Here is a 6,132-nt window from a genome sequence, read left to right as displayed (position 1 = left end):
TTCATTTTCCACTTTCTTCTTCTACCCAAGTTTTGCTACAACCAAGCATTCTCAATAACATGGAATAAGCATGGAAACTAACCTTTTTATCTCATAGAAACAAGTTTTGGAGCAGCTATGAACTTGTGCAAAAACCCTAGCTACAATGCCCAAGTATTTATTGAAATCCACAACCCTAGAAAGCCTTCTAACACATGAACACTTGATTCTTGCTATTTGATCTTTGTAATCTCTTGGGTTTGAGTAAAATATGTTTGGAGAAGGGTTTTGGAGCTTTAGAGAGTTTGGAAGAAATGTGGGAAATGAAACATGAGCAAGGGTCGTTCCTCCTTATAAAATAAAAATCTGGCCCGACCTGATTATACGGCCTATTATACGGGCCGTATAATTTATACGGTCGGTATAATTGGACCGTATAATCCCACCAGGGATCACCCTTCTCTGGATGAAACCTACGGACAGTTATACGGGCTGTATAATTTATACGGTCCGTACAAATGGCCATACAACTGGAAAATTTCGATTTTCATTCTCGTCGACTCGTTTGACTTCCAATCCTCATGGATCCTTCTTGGCACTTATGTAATGCTTCGTTAACCATACAATAGGCCCTATAGTAGCCTCTTAAGATATTACTAAATAAATATTAGCTCAATTATAGCAGAAACCTTCCGAACACGACTTACATTTCACTTCCTTCAACAAACTAAACTTCACATATTCGTATGACTCGAAATCTTATAGCATGCACCTTAAGCTATATAATACTTCCCTTAGTCTCATAAGGATTTCATAATCATTTTAAGCTCACACTAGCCTATCCACAAGGCAACACATCCGAAAATTTTGAGGTGTAACAAATATGCATGCCCGTAGCATATCCTCAAGCGTCTGGATGGTACGCTGAACATGCCCATCAGTCTTTGGGTGAAATGTCGTGCTAAGACTGACTTGAGTCCCTAAACCTTCTTGGAAAGTTTTCCAGAAATTAGTTGTGAATTGAGTCCCTCTATCGAAGATAATAACTACTCGAACATAGTGAAGGTGCACTATCTCTTTAACATAAAGCTTTGCATAATCTTCTGCTACATATGTAGTTCTGACCGGTAAGAAATGAGTTGACTTCATGACTCTATCTACAATCACCCATATAGAATCATACTTACGTCGAGAACGGGGTAAGCCTGTAATGAAATCCATGTTAATTACTTCCCATTTCCAAGTTGTAATTTCCATAGCTTGCAACAATCCACCGGGCTTTTGGTGTTTAATTTTCACTTGTTGACAATTAAGACATTGGGCCACAAATTCCGCTATATCTTTCTTCATCCCATTCCACCAATATACAGATTTGAGATTATGATACATTTTCGTTGCTTCGGGGTGAACGGAATAACGGGAACAATGGCTTCTTCCAAAATCTGTTGACATAACCCTGCGACATCGGGAACACACAACCTGCCTCGAAATCGGAGAACTCCATCTCCCGAAATCTCAAAGGATGACTTCTTCTTCTGAGGGAGTGTATTTCTGTAATGAACTAGCATGGGATCCTCATAGTGGCGCTCTTTCACTTAAACCACTAGTGATGAGACCGCTAAATGCTGAATGGTAGCTCCCATACTGCCTGAGTTCATTACCCGAACTCCTAGGCTAGCTAATTGCTGGAGCTCACGAGCTAACTCTCTTTTCTCACTACAAAAAAAAGTGCAATTAGCGGAGGTCAAAAGTGCAATTTGCGGAGGTTCACGACCTCCGCTATTTACTGTCACGGAGGTTGGGAAAACCGCCACAGTTAACGCTGTCACAATCAATTTGCAGCAGCTTACTGTGGGGGTTTTCCCAACCTCCGCGACAGCATATAGCGAAGGACGTGAACCTCCTCAAATTGCACTTCCAACCTCCGCAATTAACTTTCAACCTATGGAATATTTTGGGCGCAATAGAGGTCACAAACCCCCAAAATTTACTATACTTATTTGCGTTTTAACCCCCGCTACTTTTATTATATTCTACAATCGATATATTTATTACCAAAAACAACTTTTCGAATTTTTTTCTAATATAAATCTGAATACATTGAACACTTAAACCTGAATATCAAAATAGAGAAATATTAACATTCCACTAAACCACACAAAATATTAACAAATTGAACGCCAAAAAAATGTCAATGATCTAATTAGCACCAATACAAAATCATTTCAAAATGAAAAGATACAGCTGGAGCTAGATGATTTTGCATCCATGGGTGAAGCGGATCCGCTAGCGGCATCACTTGGCTGCAAAAAGGGAATTGGGAAGATTGGATAATGTCAATTCTAATATGACTAATGTCAGTCCTACTAGGTGTAACATTTAACCAATCCAATCATGAACGACATTTTATACATGCTAGTTAAGACACATTGAACAAAGCACAGCAATTCTGTTACTTTCAAATCATTTTTTGACAATAATGAAAGTCATAGATCATGCTCAAACTTAATATATATTCTTAGGCAAAAGTTCATGTCATGGTTTCCATAGTTCTTAAGTTACTCCAAAACTAATAACCAAAAAATTAAAATAGTAGGACTAAATAGAAGGGCACTAATAGAAAGATTGGGATGAACTCAAATAAATACTCATCCCTTTTCCACATGAGTACATGAACAGAGCATTTAGGTTTCTAGTTATCTCAAAATTTTGTACCCACAAACTCTTAAAAGGTTCACAACAAACTCAACCAAATCCCATCTAACTTAAGCCTCTTGCCAAATGAAACAAGAAAACCTCAGCAAACCTATCCTGAGCAAGCCACCGACAGTGTTTTAGGATCTTTAAACAATGATGTAATGGTTGATACTAAGCTTTAATGAGTCATCTTATGAACTATATTATTCTTAAACCCAACAGTCCCCTTACAAATAAGAATACCATCTCAAAACTTTACAAGTAAAGACTGTTGTGAGAGAAGGTAGAGGAAACTGAGTTAGTAGACACAGTGAATGAAACTAAACTCTAGTAGCGTGAAAGTGAAAAGTAATGAAAATGAAGACAACACAAACACAACTACCTTGTTTAGGCAAAAAATTGTCTTTCCGTAAGTACCAGCTTAAAATGAAGAGATGTCTACTTGAAACTCAAGTGCTACTTGAGAACTTGTTCCGTGCTTATTTCAAGTAAATCTACTGTTGGATATTGTGAGGTGTACGTACACTTGATGTTGGTTCAAATGGTTAGATTGATCACCTCTTAAGGCATGACTTGACATATTTCACAATTTATCTTGTAAAAAAGAACACTTCCCACATGATACAAAAGAAGTTTAAAAGTTATAGCTTTCTATAACTGCAACTAAGTGTGTGCTTGCTCAATAACAGATGCAAAAACTTGGTGACATGGAAAATACTCTACCCAAAAAAGAAATACAAGCAAACCAATGTATTTAGCAATTCATATACTATTAAAACAAAAATCCCAATACCAATGTTTTCAAATAAAGAGAAATAATAAAAAGTAACAGATACAGAGCAAGCTATTACATTTTCCCATGGAGATATGAATTGCATCAATGGTGTCATTGTCCCCAAAAGCATGCCTCCAAACTGCACATAACAAGAGATAAAATAAAGTCAACAATAAACTTCTTCCACAAGATGCACCTAAATAAACAAGTATTAACGTCACTAAATTTGATAATTTAGCATCCAATTGACTATAACAAGCATGGAATTTATGTGAACAGATAACAATAAACAGTCAGCTCACAAATCTCCCCATGGTGAAGATCAAGCGAAACAATGGCATTCTCTTCGGTGGATACCACAACACGCTTCCTACCAGCCTTCTGAGTTTGAAAAACTGCATTCTTCACTTTTCCAATGTACTGTTGATGCCTACAACAATTAAGCAAGGAAAAATTACATCCAACTACCATTTGATCATCTAGCTTACAAAATATGTACACAATGTATAGGTAGTGTATAGTTTATACCATATATGCATATACTATATGTACCTATCCATATAATATTCATACTTGTACATATAATATTCATACATGTACATATAATATAAATTCAATCCAACACATACATTATGCAACTTTTAAGTTAAAATTTTCCAATGTACTGTTGATGCCTACATAAAATGTGTTCAACAATTAACCAATCAATCAACCAATGACGCTTCAATCTCAAACTAACTAAGGATGGACTGGTCATGATGTACCACTGTATCGGAACAATGCCATGCCAGCACCTAAAAATTAACTATAGGTTAGACTCTAATCATTAGAGTGTAGACACATGAACTAACATCCAAGGGCATCGAACGAGAAGGTTACCCTCATTTGCAATTATATACGTATATTTGCTAATCTTTGAATACATAGAGTTGAGCAAAGAGTATCTTCAGTTTAAACAAAAAGCACCTAAACCACGGCGTAAGTTAGGGTGTATACCTTCAGGATAAAGCATAAAACAGTGAAATTATTGTGATCAACAACTCCCGAAAATGCAAAAAGCTAAATCTGAATTGCACGACTGCAAAGCACTGAAAATCCCATTAGAAGCATAGAGAAACTACTTCCGTAAAATCCTATAATCTTAATCCCTACGAATCATTGTTATTATCGTAATTTAATAGACTACATACAATCATGTTAGTCAATTGAACAACTCAAAACCTAAAATCAAATGTTTCCAAAATTGCTAAAGAACAAGTACAAAGAATAATCAAATCGTTTGAACTACTCATAAGAGCATATCATGCAGACGCTTTACACACACAAATTTCTTGGTGACACACACTAATATTCCCCTGAAATAACAAATCTAGCAGATATCAAAGCTACAAATTTCATATCTGCGGAAGAAAAAAAATCACAAATTATAAAAATATCTAAGTGCTCTATAATTTCGAAGATTTTCGTTGAATTCTCTATTAACACAAAAAGAGCTCAAATTACAGTAATTGTTTTGAAAATTTTAAAAAATTTGTTTGAAATCGGTTATTACGCAATTGCTCTATACGCTAAGATAGCTCAAAATACAAACAAAAAAAATTATATACCGTCTAAGAGTGATGAAGAGATTAAGCTTTATTCGTTATTAAGAGTGATGAACCCTAATTTTAGGTATGAAGCATACCAGATCTGCAAAAACATCATTTTCAATTTCACAATTTCAAAATGATAATATTCCACAATTTCAATATCAAAATCAATCAACATCTTCACCATATAATAACGAAAATAATAGAATTTAAGCAAGGATAAATCAAACCTAGCAACCTTACCATAGAAGAAAATGAAGGAGAAATGAAGAGAGCAAATATTTCTACATTTTTTAGCTACTAAGCACGGAGAATGAAGGTCGGAAGATTCTAGAGGAAATTGGGAGATATTAGTGCTTTTTTAAAGGGTTGGGATTATAAACCTCCGGCTATTGTAGTGTTTTGTTTAGGCTTATGGAGGTTATAAACATCCGTTAAATTTTTACTAATTTGGTACATATTTTTTAGGGTTGGGGAGGTTATAAACCTCTGTTAATTACCTAATTTTGTGGGGGAGTTAATAACCTCCGTAAATTGATGCAAATGGCAGAGGTTACCAATACCCTCCGTTAAATAACCTCCGCAATTTACTATCTTTTTTGTACTGTCTCTGGCTGAACATCACATAAACTTCCCATGGATCTACGGCTAAGAGCATCGGCCACAGCATTTTCTCTCCCGGGATGATATAGGATGTTAACATCGTAATATTTCAACAACTCCAACCATCGCCGTTGTTGTAAATTCAATTCCTTCAGCTTGAAAATATACTGGAGGCTCTTATGATCCGTATAAATATCAACATGGACGCCATACAAATAATGTCTCTGCATCTTCAATGCATGAATCACTGCAGCCAATTCAAGATCATGGGTTGGATAATTCTTCTCATGTTTGCACAACTGCCTTGAGGCGTAGGCAATCACCTTACCATGCTGCATCAATACACATCCTAATCCAATGCCCGAAGCATCACAATAGACAACATAGCCTTCGGGTCCTTCTAGAAGTGTCAAGACTCGGGCAGAAGTTAACCTATTCTTTAACTCTTGGAAACTACGTTCACAAGCATTCGTCCACTGAAATTTAGCT

General features: G+C 35.9%; 1 long non-coding RNA gene across 3 annotated transcripts; it reads right to left on the bottom strand.

Annotated features, from left to right (window-relative positions):
- Positions 1 to 2,075: 2,075 nt before the first annotated feature.
- On the bottom strand, positions 2,076 to 5,468 carry LOC132642579 (uncharacterized). Of its 3 annotated transcripts, none has more exons than XR_009583252.1 (5): positions 5,284 to 5,468; positions 4,448 to 4,539; positions 3,754 to 3,881; positions 3,528 to 3,590; positions 2,076 to 2,282 (listed from the first exon to the last, which is right to left on the bottom strand). It is a non-coding gene; the product is annotated as an uncharacterized LOC132642579 (long non-coding RNA). The 3 variants fall into 3 exon arrangements; XR_009583250.1 differs by having other exon boundaries at positions 4,448 to 4,529; positions 5,284 to 5,466; XR_009583251.1 differs by lacking the exon at positions 4,448 to 4,539 and having other exon boundaries at positions 5,284 to 5,459.
- Between the last annotated feature and the right edge of the window lie 664 nt (positions 5,469 to 6,132).

The sequence above is a fragment of the Lycium barbarum genome, chromosome 5 (genome assembly GCF_019175385.1).
Source record: "Lycium barbarum isolate Lr01 chromosome 5, ASM1917538v2, whole genome shotgun sequence".
In the NCBI taxonomy this organism is placed as follows: Eukaryota; Viridiplantae; Streptophyta; class Magnoliopsida; order Solanales; family Solanaceae; genus Lycium; species Lycium barbarum.
The sequence above is the reverse complement of the archived record's forward strand: the minus strand, read 5'-3'. Positions and strand labels throughout refer to the sequence as shown.